General features: G+C 43.0%; 1 long non-coding RNA gene across 2 annotated transcripts in view; it reads right to left on the reverse strand.

Annotated features, from left to right (window-relative positions):
- Positions 1–19,445, reverse strand: part of LOC131196284 (uncharacterized) — a 42,148-nt gene that overhangs the window by 19,299 nt on the left and 3,404 nt on the right. For both annotated transcript variants that reach the window (XR_009154686.1, XR_009154685.1), the window contains exon 2: positions 5,764–5,837. This is a non-coding gene — a long non-coding RNA (uncharacterized LOC131196284). The remainder of the gene's footprint in view (positions 1–5,763; positions 5,838–19,445) is intronic.

The following is a 19,445-nucleotide window of genomic DNA, read 5'->3' on the forward strand; positions in this document are numbered from 1 at the left end:
GATCCCCTTCTGTGACCTGACAAGCAAAATCAATGAGGAAGCCAGGTTCACTTAAGTTAGTAGTCAGGTTACTAACTTAACAACTGCAGTGATTCACTTAACAACTGTGGCAAGAAAAGTTGTAAAATGGGGCAAAAGTCACTTAACAAATGTCTCACTTAACAACTTGTGGTCGTAAGTCAAGGTCTACTTGTACCTACTTGCTGGAGGGAGTAGAGTTCGTCTCATTCAGCTTGCTTCCTGCCGCATCTTTTATATTCTTTTTTAAATATAATAACTGGAACTATGCATAGCATTCCATGCAAGTTCCAACTATAGAAGGAGAGTTTCTCATCACAAAAATGGCTGCATCTGGGGGAAAAACCTCCTACATTTTCATATCTGCAACTGTGTGGAACTTCTTCGTCTGAATGTCTGCTAATACCATCCAAAAACTGGCATCCAATAGAGCAGCCCACTCCAGGAGGCTGGATGTCCAAGCTTTCTTCTACCATGTTCTTCAGATCAGATGCAGGATTTATTTATTTTTTTTGCTCCATAGATGAATTGATCTCAGATTGCCTTTTAGTCTTTATGTGATGATTTTCAACCATTGCTGATGCATGGGTATAATGGAGATTTAAAAAAAAAAAATGTCTACTGGGCAGGTCAAAAGTTTTTATGTCTGGACAGATCCTGATCAAAGGTGAGAGCTTTTTTCTAAGAAAGAGTTTAGAATGAAAATGATCATAGGATTGTTCACGGTGTCTGCAACAGTACAGTTTCCTCAACACATAGATGAATAGGTAGAGAACAGCTAAATCAGGGGTGTCAAACTGGATTTCTTCGAGGGCTGGCAGGGGGAAGGGGGCGGGGAGTGTGGGGGGAGGGGGAAGAGACAGGACAGACATCTCCTGCAGAACTCTGCTGGCCAGAACGGGGCACGTGGAGGCCCCTGTGGGGCCCGTATTTGGCCTCCACAGCCTCCAGCAGCACTCTACTGGCCAAAAATGACCTGCATGGAGGCCGCATGCGCTCTCCCCATGGCCCGTTTTGGCCAGCAGAGGCACCACGGGCCGGTCCTTTGATATTTCCAGGCTGGCCCCACGGTCCAGATTTAAGTACCCCGTGGGCCTGATCTGGCCTGCGGGCCTTGAGTCTGACACCCCTGAGCTAAATGGAGACAGCCTTGCCAGAGACTTACGTAGCTATGTTTGAAAAGTAAAAAAAGATTGTTCAATAAAGGAGAGATGAAAAATATTTCCCAGAAAAACCTCAAGCCAATATTAAATCCAACAAGTAATTTGTATTCTGGGAAAAGGCAGGGGAAGACACAGTTTGCACAATAACACTCAGCTATGGCTAAAGAAAAGAATTACACTCATCATGAACTCTACATGTTCCTTTCCAGTTATATACAACTTCATTCTACAAGGTCTGGCCACATGCATTCACATTGTTTACATGAGTATTACCAGATCTGGGCTGCAAAAATCCAGAAGGCTAAGAGCAATGAATTAACTCTTATCATTAACTCTTTGTTGCTGTCTACTGGTCATTTGGATTTTTGTATCTTGGATTTGGTAGCCCTAATATTACATTCTTCCCCTTTCCCTTCATTACACAAATAATCAATTGGGTCTACTTTCCTTTCTTGATTGGTTAATTCATGTTTTACTTCTCTTGTCACTTCAAGATGTGATTTTCCTATGTGCCATGGCTATAAATACTAGTATACTAACTACTAAGTGTAGCTATGGTCAACTGGGGCTGACAAACAACATTTTTTACTAAGAAAAGAAAGGAGTAGATTATGTAACCAATCTTAGTTATACTTTAATGACCTTACTTATGCTATTCTATGGATGCTGTTCTATGGAATTCTAACCTAAAGACTAACTTGCCAGTTGATATACTTTGCTAAATCCCATCAACTAGTAAGAATATGCAACAGATTGATAGGATAAGGAAATAAATGTAACCCCGCATTTAGTTTTTTTTAAACATGGTTTTTGTGTTAGCCATTTCTGCTTACTGAAACATGTGCCCAATCTAGTCATCCTGAAATACGTTGTGCATAACTGATCAATGGGTAAGCCATATTTTCACAGCTTTACTCCATAGCAACACAAATATGTGGTTATTATGATTATGGGGGATGGGAGGAGAGTTTGCCTCTCCTTAAGTGGAAAGGGCTGTGTGACCTGAGTGCTGGTGAAATGAAACATAGCTGAAACAGAAGGGAGTCAGAGGTTACTAGAATCCGTTCTCTTCCATAAGAAGAAAGAATTCTGTTTCCATCCATGTATTACATGCTAGCTGGGAATTCTGGCTGCTGCAGCCCTACATATTAAATTGAGATTATTTGTATTAGATCTTTGGTTGGTTTTACAGGTAGTCCTCGACTTACAACCACAATTGAGCCACAAATTTCTGTTGCTCAGCAAGGCAGTTCAGTGAGTTTTGACCCATTTGCCACAATTGTTAAGCGAATCAATGCAGTTTGTTAAGTGAAACTGGCTTCCCTCATTGACTTTACTCATCGAACGTCGGCCGGGAAGGTTTCAGATGACCCCAGGACAATGTAACTGTCATAAAAAAATGCCAGTTGCTAAGTGCCTAAATTTTCATCATGTGACCACAGGGATGCTGCAATGGTCATAAGTGTGAAAAGTAATCAAAAGTCACTTTTTTCAGTGCCGTTAACTTCAAATAGTCACTAAACAAATGGTTGTTAAGTCAAGGACTACCTGTATTCACTGGTAGCCTCACATTGCAATGAATAAGGACACACATTCAATTTTGCAGCTACTAAGATTGTTGGTCGTGCAGGTACAAAGATAGCCAGGGAAATGATTGAAGCCTGGGAAAATGGGCCTCTTATCAGTTAAAAGGAGTGCTGATTTACCACCAGCTTATCAAGTACTTAGGAGACAAGGAAATAACAGCCAATCGCCAGCCCTCAACATACCAATCAACCAATAGGAAGGCATCACATAAATACAACTGACAAAATAGCCCAAAGCACATATTTCATGAGAGAGAAGTTCCCTGAAGATGGGACTCCAGTATGTGTCCGAAAGCTCGGAAGAGAAAATCTCTGGTCCTGGTTAACTGACCTATACTCGATCTCACAACTATGTATTCTCTAAAAGAGGACTTTCTTAGAACCCACTCCAAACTGCAGTTGCCAGGATTCTTTAAAAGAATAATGAGAGCATTATTGCCAGGATTCTTTAAAAGAATAATGAGAGCATATGCACCAAGACAAATTCCTTGTGTGTCCAATCACACTTGACCAATAAAATTCTATTCTATTCTATTCTATTCTATTCTATTCTATTCTATTCTATTCTATTCTATTCTATTCTATTCTAAATGTTAAGCTGACATGAAACTAATACATGCTTGTGGTATAGGTATAGTAGTAATTGATGTGTAACCAATGAGAATCAAACTCATCTTTATTACACAGTGAAACTAATGCATCAAAAAGACCTAATGTGACCTAAGACCCACTGTGCTCTCCTTTGGAAGAAATCACCTCTGAAAAGATAAATCCTTCATTTTATTATTATTGACTGAAAGACCAAATACTTTCCTGAACAGGCATCTCTATACCCTTGTATGACCTGTTCTTGCTTCTTTGCTTTTCCTTCTGCCTCTGGAGATCTTTTATCAGAACTCACAGAACATTTCTCCTGCATAAGGCTCTGAGCATACCTTACTAAGCATTTCAGCTTGGCTTTTGCAGACACTTGATAGTAGATCTTACTACTTGAACCGGAATTAATCTACATTAGAAACTTTGCTTTAAAACAGCAAGGTAATCTTTTGTCTTACAACCACACCTGGGATCAGAATTTCAGTCATTAAGAAATGCAGCCATAAAGCAAGACATCGTTGACTTTATCACTTAGCGACTGCAATCTCGACAATCCCTGTTGCCATTGTTAAGCGAATCTTACGAGTCGTAAACTGAGGATCCATCCCATTCAAGCCAATCAGGATTTGGTTCCTCCCTCTAGCCCTGACCCTCAGTAAAATAAGGAACCGCCTCCAACTCCTTCCATCCATTTTATCTTTTCCCATTTCTGCCTTTTTGGCTGCCCTGCACCCTGCCAGCTGTGGGGGCAGCATGCAGCCCCAGAACTGCCCAGTTGTTTGTCACACTATGGGAAGCCACAGCCAGCCCAACCTAGTCACAGTTGGCCTAGCCACCCTACATTCCTCTACATTCATTTCCTGATCTATACAGCACCTATTATGCATCCCTAGGCACTCTTCCTGACCTTCTCCTTGAATTTCTGCTTTGGTCTGAAATGTTTCAATATTTAATAAGGAGGGGAAGAATTTGTCTTCGCTGTTATTAGGCTTAGCAATTCACATTTTCCCCAATAATGTAAGAGCCTGAATCAATTAAGTAGCTGTCAGTAACAATTCATTTGATTTTCAACATTTATACATTCCATAAATACTGGACTTTATTTAACTCAGTCTCCCCCAACCTACAGCACTCAGCTGTAGCAAGCAGTCACCAACGTTACTATTGTTCAGTGCAGCTGCAGGGCCCCTGATTGGGAAAGACTACTATAAATCAGTAATAATGAAATACGACAATTTCCACAATTCCTTGCATTGGCCATGCTGGCCTGAGCTAGTGGGAGTTTAAATTTAAAATAGCTGGTAAGTGTAAGGTTTCCTAGCTCTATTCCAGGGGTGTCAAACTCAAGGCCCAGGGGCCGGATTCAGCCCGCGGGGTGCTTAGATCTGGCACATGGGGTCGCCCTGGAAACAGCGAAGGACCAGTCCACAGTACCTCTACCAGTGAAAACGGAGTTTGGGAGGGCCGCATGCGGCCCTTCCGATCTCCATTTTTGCTGGCAGAGGATCACAGGGGGCCGTAGCAGGCAAAACAGAGCTTGGGAGCCCTTTTCTCTGGCAGAGCGTTCATGCTGCCACAGGTGCCCCGGACACGAATGACATCGAGCTGGCCACACCCACCCTGGCTACGCCCCCCCCCCCCCAAGGTCAAACACAACCCTGATGCAGCCCTTAATGAAATTGAGCTCAACACCCCCGCTCTATTCCAATCAAACTGTTTTAATAGTACAAAATGGCATTGCTGGGTCTGGTCTGGGCATTAGCTCAGAGATTTCAGATTTTTCTGGAAGGGGGGAAGGTTACTTTAATTTTTCCCTCTCTTCTTGATAAAATCTCCTCCTCAGTTTGTCTCAGACTGACATTCTTAAGGAGGCTTATTCAGCAAAAGGATCGTGATAATCAGGGAAGAGAGGAAGATTTAAGTTTATGAAGGGTTGCAATCAAGGCCTCTATGAATCCTGTGAAGCAAAGCTTATTTTCATGCTGCAAATTTGGTATTTTCAAGAGTTTCTCTGCATGCAGATCAGAATCAAATCAAGGTGAAGGCAAAGCAGATGTTAACTATTTCATTCTTTCATCACAACTTTGCTGTATTATACTTGGTGTCCGAAACACTGTAATTTTGGACAATGCAAAATAGTGGGGAGTAAGTCAAATGTATAATATCTGTAACAATGAGCTTGCTGTTTTGGAATAATATCTGGATTGAGCCAGATATTAATGGATTAATGTTTCTTTAGCAGGATTATTACAATAGCAATTATTCAAGAAAGATGTACTAAACAGATACTAAATTGTCATTGGGTGAAGCTGATCTTTTTTTTTCTTTTTTCTTTTTTTTTGTTATTCTATCAACAAAGGGACACTGTATGCATTTTTGTCTCTGGCTTTAATACTAACCTGTTGCAACCTGAGTACAAGCCACATCAAGTCAGGTTAGAACGTAGAATGGAGTCTATCAGGGTATTCTAGACCTGGAGGCAAGAAATAGAAATTTTAAAAATCCTGGAAGAAAGCAGTTGCAAAATATTTTGATACAGCTGCTGAAAGAGCTCCATTGATGAGTTTACATAAACATTAGGAGTTGATTCAACTTGGTTGAGCCTTTATATTTTGGAAGAAATATCCATCTGGTTCAGTTCCAAGTGGGGAGAAAGACACTGGAAACATGGAGGCTGATTGGAAAGATGGTTTATTGATGGACAGGGCCACATGGGTTTGAGGTTCTGGGCAGCTGATCACATGGAGTGGAGAGTGAGAGGTATGTATATTCTCTCTTGGGCCTTGCCCTTGAGCTTCCTGTTGCTGTGCAAGAAATGTATTCTATTGGTTGTCAGACTCCCAGGGGGCTATGCAGGGGTCATAGCTAACTTTTTAGGTTGTCTGAATTAAGTTTGATTGAAGCTTGGGATCTCTGAGATGATGTAATGAGGAGGCTCGTGTCCTAAAAGGGTGTTGGACCATTCCTATTGTGTCTTAATGGCTTTCCTGGTTTGGATCTTGAGTAAGGGCTGATCATACCATTCTACCTAATTCTGCCTTTGTTCAAAATATCCTGTCTTGAATGGATTACCAAATTTCTAAAAACTGGTCTCATCTTAGTATCTGCTTGGGGGCAGGGAACGGTGGCTCTGAGTTTCTGTCTCCTTTAAGATTTCTATTTCTCTTTTAGAGGAAATACAATATTCTGCCTTTTTAAATATTTCTCTAAGTATTTCATTCTTCTAGGAGAGGGGTGGGTGCTAACTTTCTACAATCTTACTAAACTATATTGACTGGCTTAATCTCAACAAATAGGAGAAATGTTAACAGGATAGGATTTGCCAGCAATCCTATTACAAACTCCCTTGCTGTTTAAAATCAGAATTCAATCAGAAGAGGCTCAGCACAGGTAGCAACTTCCCCAAAAGAATTGAGATCAATTGTAAATCACCCCTCCCCAAAAGATGCTTTGACCAGATTTGTGAGATTGCTACAGCTGATAATGTTCTGCCACAGCAAGGAAATTTTTGAATTGCAAAGTCCTGGGTTGGTCCTTCCCTGTAACAATGTGTGCTCATAAAAGGACATGCTGTCCTTTGAGAGATTTGGGCTTCCTTAAGGCCAGTAAAATTTATGCATAAGTACACAAGAATGGGGGGGGGATGAGGCTAAGTATAGTGATCATGCCTCTTCCATTTAAATTGAAAGAATGGAGTGGGGAAAGTGCCAACAGAGAAAGCTTTTCACCAATATGCATTGTTTGGACAGAGGGCAGCGATAACATCTTTTTCCTACCATTGAAGGCTATTCTTGGTCACTCCAAGACAACTGCATGATTTTTTTGGGTTGCAGGCCCAATCCGTCTAACCGAATAATTGCATATGCATAAATTAAATAACTTGATTTTAAGTGTCATCTGTCTGTCTGTCTGTCTGTCTGTCTATTTTATTAGTTGCCCATCTTATCTCAGGTTAACTCTGCAATCACCTACAAAACTGCCAGGACTTTAGTTCAATGTTTTTAACTGACATAGATCATTATTCTCTATGACCATATCTTTTAAATCCTAGATATGCTCTAACAATAACTAAATGGATTTACCTTGGTAATTAAACAGCACCGACAAAATGTAGTCAAATTGTTGGAAGAAATGTCCATCTGGGTTCAGTTCCAAGTGGGGAAAAAGACACTGGAAACATGGAGACTGCTTGGAAAGATGGTTTTTAATGGTGGACAGGATCACATGCCTTGATGCTATTTGGTGAAGAAAAAAAGGGAGGAGATACTGAGAGTGCCTGGGTTTTATGCCCCCTCTGGGCTTTTAAATCTGAGCTTCTATTCTGATTGGTTGTCAGACTCTCATGGGGCCATGCAGGGGCAACTCTGTAGGCTGTTTTTAAGTCCCAAGCTTGGTTGAATCTTGCTGGGTGATGTAATCTTTCCAGGTGCCATGTGGTGAGATGGGTAATCCTCTCATGTCCTGAGAGCCATGTCTTAATCCCATCACCCTGGAGCTGAAGGTCTTTTGTGTTGTAGATAAAATGTCTTTTGTCTTTCTGAGGCTATTAACAAAGGTGGGAGCCACTTTCCAAGAGCATGTTTCTCATTTTCTCATCCAGGAAGGTATAATATCCTGCCTTTTTAATATTTCCTAGAATATTTCACTTTTCTAGGAGAGGGGTAGATGCAAACTTCCTACAAAACTTAAATGGTTTTTTTATTTATTTATTTTTTATTTGTCATAACAGCATAAGCATGAAGCAACTATACAACATATAAGCATATATGAGTATAAGCATGTAATAACTATATAAATTGGTTATAATGAAAGGAAACAGTAGGACAGGAAAGGTAGGCACGTTTGTGCTCTTATGCACGCCCCTTATAGACCTCTTAGGAAAGGGGTGAGGTCAATAGTAGACAGTTTTTGGTTAAAGCTTTGGGGACTGTGAGAAGAGACCACAGAGTCAGGTAGTGTATTCCAAGCATTAACAATTGTTACTGAAGTCATATTTTCTGCAATCAAGATTGAAGTGGTTAACATTAAGTTTCAATCTATTGTTTTTTATTATTAAATCTATTGTTGCCAGATCTGGATGAATTTTTGCTGACTCATTTAAATTCCCTTAAATTAATAACTATCATAACTGAGAATGGAAATTCTCAGGATGTTATAAATGGTTATGATAAACTCTCTTTTCTAATTAAAAGTTTATGGCTTGAAGGATCTAATATTTATAATCCCAACAACAAGAAAATGAAGTGTGTAGGTAATAAACCATACAAGCGTGTCTCTTTTTTTAGAAAGTAGTTAAGAGAAACCTGTATTTCATATTGTTGGAAGAAATATCCATCTGGGTTCAGTTCCAAGTGGGGACAAAGACACTGGAAACATGGAGGCTGCTTGGAAAGATGGTTTAATGGTGGTCAGGATCACCTGGCTTGAGATCCTGAACAGAAAAGGCATGAGATCCTGTGCGCTCCCTGGCTTTATGCTTTTTCTGAGCTTTGAACTTTCTGGGGCAGAGGAAGAGTATCCTGATTGGTTGTCAAACTCCCAGGTGGTCTGGGGGTCTTAGCTAACGTTGTAGGTTGTCTCTCAAGCTTGCTTGAGCCTTGCCATGTGGTGAGTTTCTGTTGCTAGATGAGTCCTATTGTGTTGCAAATGATGGTCCATTGACAAAGATGGGGAGAATGAATTTCTACCTCTGACCCATTGACAAAGGTGGGGGGAAATGAGTGAGCTTGGCTGAGGCTTTAATGGCTCATTGACAAAGGTGGGGGGAGTCAGGAAGCTGCTTTGTCTTTAAAACATGTTTCTCCATTTCTCATCCAGGGAAATATATTCTGTCTTTTTAAATATTTTCTAAAATATTTCATTCTTCTAGGAGGGGGGTGGGTGCTAAATTCCTACAATCCCTACTTTTTTTTTTTCAAAACATGTGAGTTTTGAAACATGCTCTTGGCAAAAAATTAAAATTGATAAAATCAGGGAGGCTTGATGGGTGCTTTTAATTTTTCTGATGCAAAGGAACCCATTGATAGAGACAACAGAAAAAAGATTCCTTCAGTGGCTCCCAAAAGCTTTCAACCATGAAGGTCTAGCAGCCAGGGCAAAAATTCTGCCTTTTTAAATATTTTCTAAAATATTTCATTCTTCTAGGAGGGGGGTGGGTGCTAAATTCCTACAATAACATTTATACAAATCCTCCTAATCTACCACTTAGTTGTTTTCAATTTTAAAAATATTTATAAGAATTTGATAACATTGAAAGTAGCAAAAAAGTAAGGACACCTGGTACGAATTACTTGATGATTCTTTGAATAACCATTCCTGCTGTGAACTACAATATTCCAATAGTTACCAGTATTTGCAAGGCCATTTCCAAACTTATTTTTTTCAAGAAGACTTTTGATACCAACCACAAAAATTTTAATACTACAAATTCTCTCCTTTGAGTTCTTCTAACTGAAACTGATATCTGTTTCTTTGTTCAACATTTTAGATTAGGGAAAGCTCTTGGGCGTTCCCTCTATATTTCCCTTGATTTTACCAGGCAAATTCTGATCTATGAGTATTTGACTTGCCATGCTATTTATCATTGTTACCAAGGGATACCTCCAGGCTGGAACTGAGCTATAATATGCCCAATGTACAGAAAAGGGTCTCCAATTAATGCTGCAAACGGTAGACTATAAATTTATTGTTTAATATAGGAAACTGTGTCCAGATTTCTAAATAAATTAACATCATTTCTGGAAAAAAGATCATTAGTCACAAAAGCCCAAACTGCCTTCAGGAAATGGCACTCCACTATGGATCTCTGTCTGGCTATCTCACATTGAGGAAAATATTCCAGTCTCCCAGTAGAGGAACTGCTACCTTTGTGGGCCTGAGGTCTATATTTGACTTCCCCTAAATCCAAAGTCTGGCAAAAGCTCAACAAAATGCTATTGACAAGAGATTAGTCCTTCTAATCTCTGCACAGAGACAGAGCTCTGTACAAAAATAGTTAATTGCAAATAAGATGTTGTAATGATGGTGATCTTAGAAAAATTATCCCTATGAATGAGGATGCATGTCAGGACGGCATTTTCACCTCCATGCTATTTAACATCTGTCTTAATGATCTGCCAGCATTTGTAAACTGCATCAAAAGTCCCTTCCCTTCCCTTCCCTTGTAGAAGACCATGCTTGATGCTGCATGCTGGTAATATACTGTAGGAAGTTAGCACCAACCCCTCTCCTAGGAAAATGAAATATTCTAGGAAATATTAAAAAGTTAGAATATTATATTTTCCCTAAAGGAGAAACATGTTCCTAAAGACAAACTCAGAGCCTCAGTTCCCTCCTTCCCCAGCAGATATTTTGGTGCCAACCTATCTACAAGACAAAAGCTGGGCCAGCTTAACTACAACACAAAAGACATGGCCCTCAGGACATGATAGGATTAGCCCTCACTCAAGATCCAAACCAGGACAAAGCCATTAAGCCATAATAGAAGTTGCCCAAAGACCCTTCATTACATCATCATCCAGCAACATTCAACCAGGCCTGGGAGTCTGACAACCAATCAGAATACATTCCTTACACAGGAACAGGAAGCTCCAAGCTGGGGCCCAAGAGAGGGTATAAATCTCTCTCCCTCTCTCACCCATGTGCTCTTTTTTGCCCAGGACCTCAAACCATGTGGTCCAGTCCACCATTAAAACATCTTTCCAAGCAGTCTCCATGTTTCCAGTGTCTTTCTTCCAGGAGTGCTATTCAGCAGGTTCGGCAGGTTCTGGAGAACCGGTAGCGGAAATTTTGAGTAGTTTGGAGAACTGGCAAATACCACCTCTGGCTAGCCCCAGAGTCGGGTGGGAATGGAGATTTTGTAATATCCTTCGCCTGCCATGCCTACCAAGCAACACCCACAGAACTGGTAGTAAAAAAATTTGAATTCCACCACTGCTTTCTTTTGAGGGTAGGAGTTGAAACAGTTTATGTCCAGGATGTGAGGGATCTGTAAATATTTTCACAGCCCTCTTTTTGATTTATATATATAATATATAACAACAGAGTTGGAAGGGACCTTGGAGGCCTTCTAGTCCAACCCCCTGCCCAGGCAGGAAACCCTACACCATCTCAGTCAGATGGTTATCCAACATTTTCTTAAAAATTTCCAGTGTTGGAGCATTCACAACTTCTGCAGGCAAGTCGTTCCACTTATTAATTGTTCTAACTGTCAGGAAATTTCTCCTTAGTTCTAAGTTGCTTCTTTCCTTGATCAGTTTCCACCCATTGCTTCTTGTTCCACCCTCAGGTGCTTTGGAGAACAGCCCGACTCCCTCTTCTTTGTGGCAACCTCTGAGATATTGGAACATTGCTATCATGTCTCCCCTAGTCCTTCTTTTTATTAAACTAGACATACCCATATACAGGTCCTCAATGGAAGACAGGTTGGTAGCAATTGTTTTTTCTGCAGTTCTAATTATCCTCTGAAGTCTGTGTCTGTCTTGTCGGGTTGCAGAACCAAACCAGACATTTCTAGAGGTGCAAATGACAGACCCAATAATTCCTCTGTAGAACTGGATCAGCAGCTCCTTGGCAGTTTAAGCTTTCTAAATTGGCGCAGAAAGAACATTCTTTGTTGTCCTTTTTTGATGATGTTTTTGATGTGAACTGTCCATTTTAGATCTTACAATATGGTAGAACCTAGAAATTTGAAGGTCTCTACTGTTGATACTGCATTGTCTAGTATTGTGAGAGGTGGAAGTATGGGAGGATTTCTCCTAAAGTCCACCACCATTTCTACGGTTTTGAGTGTGTTCAGTTCCAGATTGTTCTGGTCGCACCACGATGCTAGTTGTTCAACCTCCCGTCTGTATGTGGATTCATCATTATCTCGAATGAGACCGATCACTATTATTTACTATATTTACTAAATTTACTATAACCAAGCGAGCTTTAGGCATACTGGCTTCTTCTTTCACCAATTCTCTCTTCCAGTCAACCTACTGTTGTCCTAAAGTGAGAAGCCACCTTTTCTGCACTTCTGCATTTCTTCTGTTCAAAGATAGATACTACATTCCAGTTGCAATTCAAACTTCTAATGCTAAGCTCACACCTCCTATCCTGGGCTTCTGTATAGATAAATATAATATCTCAAGGGCTCTGTAGCATTCCATTATATATATTTTTTAAAAAACATCTTAGCACTGCACAGCTGTGTCCCAAATGATATAGCCCTTTTAAAGACAGGGCAAAGGCCACTGAAAGTCAGGGCGTATTGAGCTGCAATTATTCTTTCAAGAACTAACAGTCCCTGCTGGTATTTATGCAGAAGCAGAAGGAAAGGACAGTGTAAAACAAAAACATTATAATATTCACATACAGATTTACAAGCCTTCCCACATTTGCATTTATAAACTTATTAAACTTGTGTTAAATCATTTAACATAAATTATGCCCTCTACCTAGAGATCAATTAAAGCTTAATATAAAACCAAGAAACAGAGGATTAAAAAACATGCAGTCAAATGTCAGAGTGATGCTAAATGATCTAATCACAGGTTGTTAAAATGTTCATAACCCCAACTAGCTATTGAAAAAGAACAAGGAAAAGGCAGTCTTATCTATCTCAGAAAGAAAGTCTGTGATTAAGATGATCATATCACAGAGACCTTTCTTGAGTACCCAAGGCCTTTGCCTTCGAAGACGGTGTCAACACTTCTATCTTTTACCATCTTGCACCAGGCTCTAAATGGATTTACTGAGACTCAACTTTTCATTGAGACTTAATAGACCCTGTTTATCATCTATACCGCTCTGGGGCCATACCATCTTTTAGCCGCCTTTTTCTCATGAGATACTCACCTTTTGAACTTCTTCGCTTGCGAGGTGCCCCCGCCTCGCAAGAATGGCCCTCCACACTATCGAGGGCCTGCCTTAATGAAGGGTCTTGGGACCCAGAGAGGTGGCATGCGTCTAAGAAGAATCTTCGGGGGTTTTTAAATAGGTTTTTTAATAAGGGTTTTTAAGGGGGGGAGGGGATTGACGGATAGGGGGAGTGACCCGTCGGGGAGGGTATGTCCAGTCCCAGCGTGCGCTCACGACACTATTTTAGCTGGTTCGAAGACAGGGGGGGGGTTTGTTCAGAGCAGAGAATGCTATTCCATCTGTACGGTAAGTGGGAGGGGCAGATATGGTGGAGGCAGGGGGCCGTATCGCTCTTCGGGAGCACGTGTTCGATGTTTAAAAGCGATCACGTGCTCCGGCCCCTCAGTCCTCACTCGTTCCCCGGATGGTCAAGACCCTCAGAGCTTGGGTCTTCGGCTGATGCTTTGCAATGCCCGGTCCGTGGTCAATAAGGCTCCCCTGATTTGTGATCTTATTCAGAGGGAGTCCGCGGACCTTATGGGCATTACGGAGACCTGGCTGGGCATAGAAGGGGGTGTACCCCTGGTTGAACTGTGCCCTCCGGGTTTCCATGCATTCCATCAGCCGAGGGCCCAAGGTAGGGGTGGGGGGGTGGTTGTGATTAAAGAAAGTCTGGAGCCGAGGGAGTCCACTGTTCCTCAGATAGCTGGCTGTGAATCCCTCCTTGTGAAGTGGGGCCACCGCAATCAGATGGGGCTGTTGATCACGTACCTGGCTCCTTGCTGCGTGACTACAGCCCTACCTGAACTACTAGAGGTGCTTGCAGGCGTGGCGGTTGAGATCCCCAGACTTTTGGTCTTGGGGGATTTCAACCTGCCATCTGCCAGCTTGTCGTCAACGGTGGTTCAGGAGTTCCAGGCCTCCATGACAGCCTTGGACCTGATTCAAGTAACTGATGGCCCTACACACATTGGGGGAGGCGCGCTAGACTTGATTTTCATCTCTGGTCAGTGGGTAAATGATCTGGATTTAGGAGATATAGTGAAAGAACCGGTGTCATGGTCAGATCATTTTCTTCTTCGCCTAGACTTTCGGACCGCCGCTCACCACCGCAGGGAGACGGAGCCAATGCGTTGGTTCCATCCCAGGCGCCTGATGGACCCGGAGAGGTTCCTGACGGAGCTTGGGCTGTTTCCTGAGGATCTTACCCACGGCACGACTGAAGAACTGGTTGCGGCCTGGGAACGGGCCGCGGCTGGGGCTTTGGACCGTGTCGTGCCTTTGCGACCTCTGACCCGGCGTAGATCTCAATTGGCTCCCTGGTTTTCCGAGGCTGAGAGATGAACCGCGGGAGAAGACGCCTAGAGAGTACTTGGAGGTCTAGCTGTTCCGAGGCTAATCGGACACTAGTGAGGTCCTTTACTAGGACCTACCTAGTGGCAATGAGGGAGGCGGCGTTCCTCGTTCCACCCTCATTGCATCGGCAGATAACCGCCCGGCCGCCCTGTTTCGGGTGACCCGTTCCCTCCTCCATCAAGAGGGACGGGATGACCCCTTACAGGGACGAGCTGAGGAGTTTAACGGTTATCTATACGATAAAATCGTTCAGCTTCGGGATAGTTTGGACCAAGATTGCGATGATCCAGCCGAGATGACAGAGTCACGTCTTGTTGAGGTTATTTGGGATGAGTTTGATTCTGTGGCTCCCGAGGACATGGACAGGTTGCTGGGGAGGTTACATGCAACTACATGTTTACTGGACCCGTGCCCTTCCTGGTTAGTGCTGGCTGCTCAGGAAGTGACACGAGGCTGGCTCCAGGGGATTATAAATGCTTCTTTGATGGAAGGGGTTTTCCCCGCCGCCTTGAAGGAGGCGGTGGTGAGACCTCTCCTCAAGAAGCCTTCCCTGGACCCAGCTATTTTGGGAAATTATCGCCCAGTCTCCAACCTTTGCTTTGTGGTGAAGGTTGTAGAGAGTGTGGTTGCATGGCAGCTCCCCCGGCACCTGGAGGAAACTGTCTATCTAGACCCGTTCCAGTCTGGCTTCCGACCCGGTTATAGCACGGAGACGGCGTTGGGCGCGGTGGTGGATGACCGCTGGAGGGCCAGGGACAGGGTTGTTCCTCTGCCTTGGTCCTATTAGATCTCTCAGCGGCCTTGATACCATCGACCATGGTATCCTGCTGCGCGGTTGGAGGGATTGGGAGTGGGGGCCCCGTTTACGGGTGGTCCTCCTCCTATCCCTCTGCCCGGTCGCAGAGGGTGTTGACAGGGGGGCAGAGGTCGTCCTCGAGGCGCCTCACTTGTGGTGTGCCTCGGGGTCGATTCTCTCGCCTACCCTGTTCAACATCTATATGAAGCCGCTGGGTGAGGTCATCAGTGGTTTGGGGTGAGTTATCATCTGTACGCTGATGATACTCAGCTGTACTTTTCCACCCGGACCACCCCAGCGAAGCGGTTGAAGTGCTGTCCGGTGCCTGGAAGCTGTACGGGTCTGGATGGGGAGAAACAGACTCAAGCTCAATCCCTCCAAGGCGGAGTGGCTGTGGATGCGGCATCCCGGTACAGTCAGCTGCATCCGCAGCTGACTGTTGAAGCAGTTAGTGGCCCCAAAGGAGGTGGTTCGCAACTTGGGCGTCCTCCTGGATGGATGGCTGTCTTTTGATGAACATCTGGCGGCCGTCGCCAGGAGGGCCTTTACCAAGTTCGCTTGGTTCGCCAGTTCGTCCTTCCTTGACCGGGATGCCTTATGCACGGTCACTCACGCTCTGGTTACGTCTAGGCTGGATTATTGCAATGCTCTCTACATGGGGCTGCCTTGAGGTGCACCCGGAGGCTGCAGTTAGTCCAGAATGCGGCTGCGCGAGTAGTAACGGGAGCCGCTCGTGGCTCCCACGTGACATCGCTGCTCCATAGCTTGCACTGGCTTCCTGTGGTCTTTTGGGTGCGCTTCAAGATTCTGGTAACTATCTTTAAAGCGCTCCATGGCTTAGGACCCGGTACTTACGAGACCGCCTGCTGTTACCTTTGCCTCCCACCGACCCGTCGCTCTCACAGAGGGTCTCCTCAGGGTGCCGTCCGCCAAACAGTGTCGGCTGGCGGCCCCAGGAGTAGGGCCTTCTCTGTGGGGGCAGTGACGCCTGGAACGAACTTCCCCTGGCCTCGTCAAGTGCCTGATCTTGGACCTTCTGTCGTGAGCTCAAAACATATTTATTCATTAAAGCGGGACTGGCATAATTATTGATGAATTTTAATTGGGTATTCTTAATATTTTTTAAATTTTAAATCTAAATTTTAATAATCAGCCTTTAAAATTTGCTCTTTTTAAATGTTGTTTTAAATTGTATATATTTTGTTCTTATTCTGGCTGTACACCGCCCTGAGTCCTTCGGGAGAAGGGCGGTATAAAAATCTAATAAATAAATAAATAAAATAAATAAAGTCTTTAAGAAACAATGTTGTGATATAACTGGGCCTACAATGGTAGCAAAAATTATATATACTTAAAGAGATGTTCCTTTAACAGTTGAGATTTCTTTAATTAAAAAGATTATGTATTGTACTTATGCTGGCCAGCTCACAGCATAAAAAACAAACTGCAATTTGAAATCCAGATAAAATAAACAATGAAGAAAATGGTGAATTTATTTATTTATTTAGTTAGTTAGTTAGAAATTTAGAATTCTAAATTTTATTTAGAATCTAGTTAATAGGAACATATATTCACTCTACAAAGGTCTTTAGTCCTCCTAACCTAGAATCTGGAAGAAGAGCCAGGTCTTTAAGGCCCACTGGAATGCTATCATCTGGTTCCTCGCACATACGTGCTAGTCGTTCCCAACTCTAGGGGGCAGTGCTCATCTCTGTTTCAAAGCCAAAAAGCCAGCGCTGTCCAAAGACATCTCCGTGGTCATGTGGCCAGGATGACTAAACGCCAAAGGCACATGGAACCAGGGATGAAATTCAGCAGGTTCTGGAGAACGAGTAACATAAATTTTGAGTAGTTCAGAAAACCAGCAAATGTCACCTCTGGCTGGTCCCAGAGTGGGGTGGGAATGGAGATTTTGCAATATCCTTCCCCCAGGAGTGGGGAGGAAATGGGGATTTTGCAGTATCTTTCCCCTGGAGTGGGGTGGGAATGGAGATTATGCAGTATCCTTCCCCTGCCACGCCCATAAGCCATGCCGACCAAGCCACGCCACGCCCACAGAACCGGTAGTAAAAAAATTTGGATTTCACCACTGCACAGAACGCTGTTACCTTCACACCAAAGGTGGTCCCTATTATTTTACTTGCATTTTTTACGTGCTTTCGAACTGCTAGGTTGGCAGAAGCTGGGACAAGTAACAGGCGCTCACCTTGTTACGTGGCACTAGGGATTCGAACCACTGAACTGCCAACCTTTTGATTGACAAGCTTAGCGTCTTAGCCACTGAGGTACCACATTCCTTCTCTGGTTCTCTGGAAGACCCTTATTTCAGAGGGCACTAAGGTCTGGTTGGATGGCACTGTTTGTTCAAACAAATCTGGAACACGCCAACCTGTCAGATCAAACTGTCAGGGCTGGTATCACAAGAGATAGGTGGCTTCTCAGTAACCAGGCCCTATAAAGCAGGGGTCGCCAACCTTGGCAACTTTAAGACTTGTAGACTTTGCTGGCTGAGGAATTCTGGGAGTTGAAGTCCACAAGTCTTAAAGTTGTCAAGGTTGGAGACCCCTGCTATAAGGCATAATCACCACCTTGAGTCACACCAGAAGAACACTGATAATCAGTGCAGCTCACCAAGCATGGATGTCACATGCCCATTGTTGTCCATGCCTCTGTGTTCTAGCTCAGTTGAAGATTCCAGGTGGTCTTCAAGGGCAACCCCCTGTAGAGTATACAGTAGTAATGAAGTTGTGAGATGTCTAGGTCCCTCCTTTGTGGAGTACCATAGACTCAACTGTCTTTCCACTCCTACATGAAACTGCTGGGTCAGATCATTTGCCAGTATGGACTTGGGTATCAACAGTATGATGACAATTATATTTTGACGCCAAGCAGGCCAAGCGAGGCTGTTGTGGTCCTTTCCTAATGCCTGGAGGCTCTGCAGGTTTTGATAAAGAGCAACCATCTCCGATTCAATCCTAGAAGATTGAGCGGCTATGGATGTTAGGGCCACGTAGTTCTGAGGATATTCTACTTGTAACCAGGGACAGGGTAATCTTTGAGGATGGAAGAGAATCACTGTAAAAGCCACTGTAAAAGCAACTGAAGCCAACACAGAAAGATATTGTAGTTGATGGAGTGAAAGCTGCCGAGAGATCAAGGAAGGATATATACTGTGTGACAATAAAATAAATAAATAAAATAAATAAATAAAGGAGCACTGGGATGGTTACATTCACTCTTTCTGGCTCACCGCAGGTAATCTAGCATGATCAAGACTGTCTCTGTATTAAATCCACTTGAAATAAACTGAAATGGGCCCAGAAAATCTGTTCCTCTAGGGTTGTCGCAGACTGCCCACCTTTTCAACAGCCTTCCCTAAAAATGGAAGTTTGGAGATAGGATGATAGTTATCAAAAATCATGGGCCCACGGACAGTCTCTTTAGGTGAAGTTGCAACACCCACCCACCCTTCTTCAAAGAGGCTGTCACTACAGGATGAACCCAAATGCAGGTCATCTCCCAGGGCATTTTCACAATCTTGGAGGGGACTGGGTTCAGGAAACAAGTGGCTCAACTGACAGCACATAGAACCATGTCTACCTCCTCAGGACAAGAGTCAATGGTGCAAATATATATTGAAAAATGATTTTAGAAAAGAAAAACCCTAAAAATACTTCTATTCAGGACAAAGACCTTACAACCATAATCTTACAGACTGCAAAAATAAATATTGTTAGTTTATTCTTCAAGATAAACTAATGGATTTGACAATATTTATTAGATTTATATCTTACCTTTCCTCCATGAACTCAAGGTAATTGTACATCCTCCTCCATTTTTCTTCTTAACAAAAGATCTGTGAGGTTGATTGGGCTGAGAGTTATGACTGGCCTAAAGTCACTCAGGGTTTCCATGGCTAGGATCAGCTTTTACCTGGGTCTTTGTTATTTTAATCCAGTAATTTAACCACTACACCATACTGATCTCCAGTATGAAAGCACAACGCCAACAATGTAGAGTAACATGTAAAGTAAAATTCTGTCCACATCCTGGATGCCAATTAAGCAAAGGGTATTTTTATATTAT

The sequence above is a fragment of the Ahaetulla prasina genome, chromosome 3, assembly GCF_028640845.1.
Source record: "Ahaetulla prasina isolate Xishuangbanna chromosome 3, ASM2864084v1, whole genome shotgun sequence".
In the NCBI taxonomy this organism is placed as follows: domain Eukaryota; kingdom Metazoa; phylum Chordata; class Lepidosauria; order Squamata; family Colubridae; genus Ahaetulla; species Ahaetulla prasina.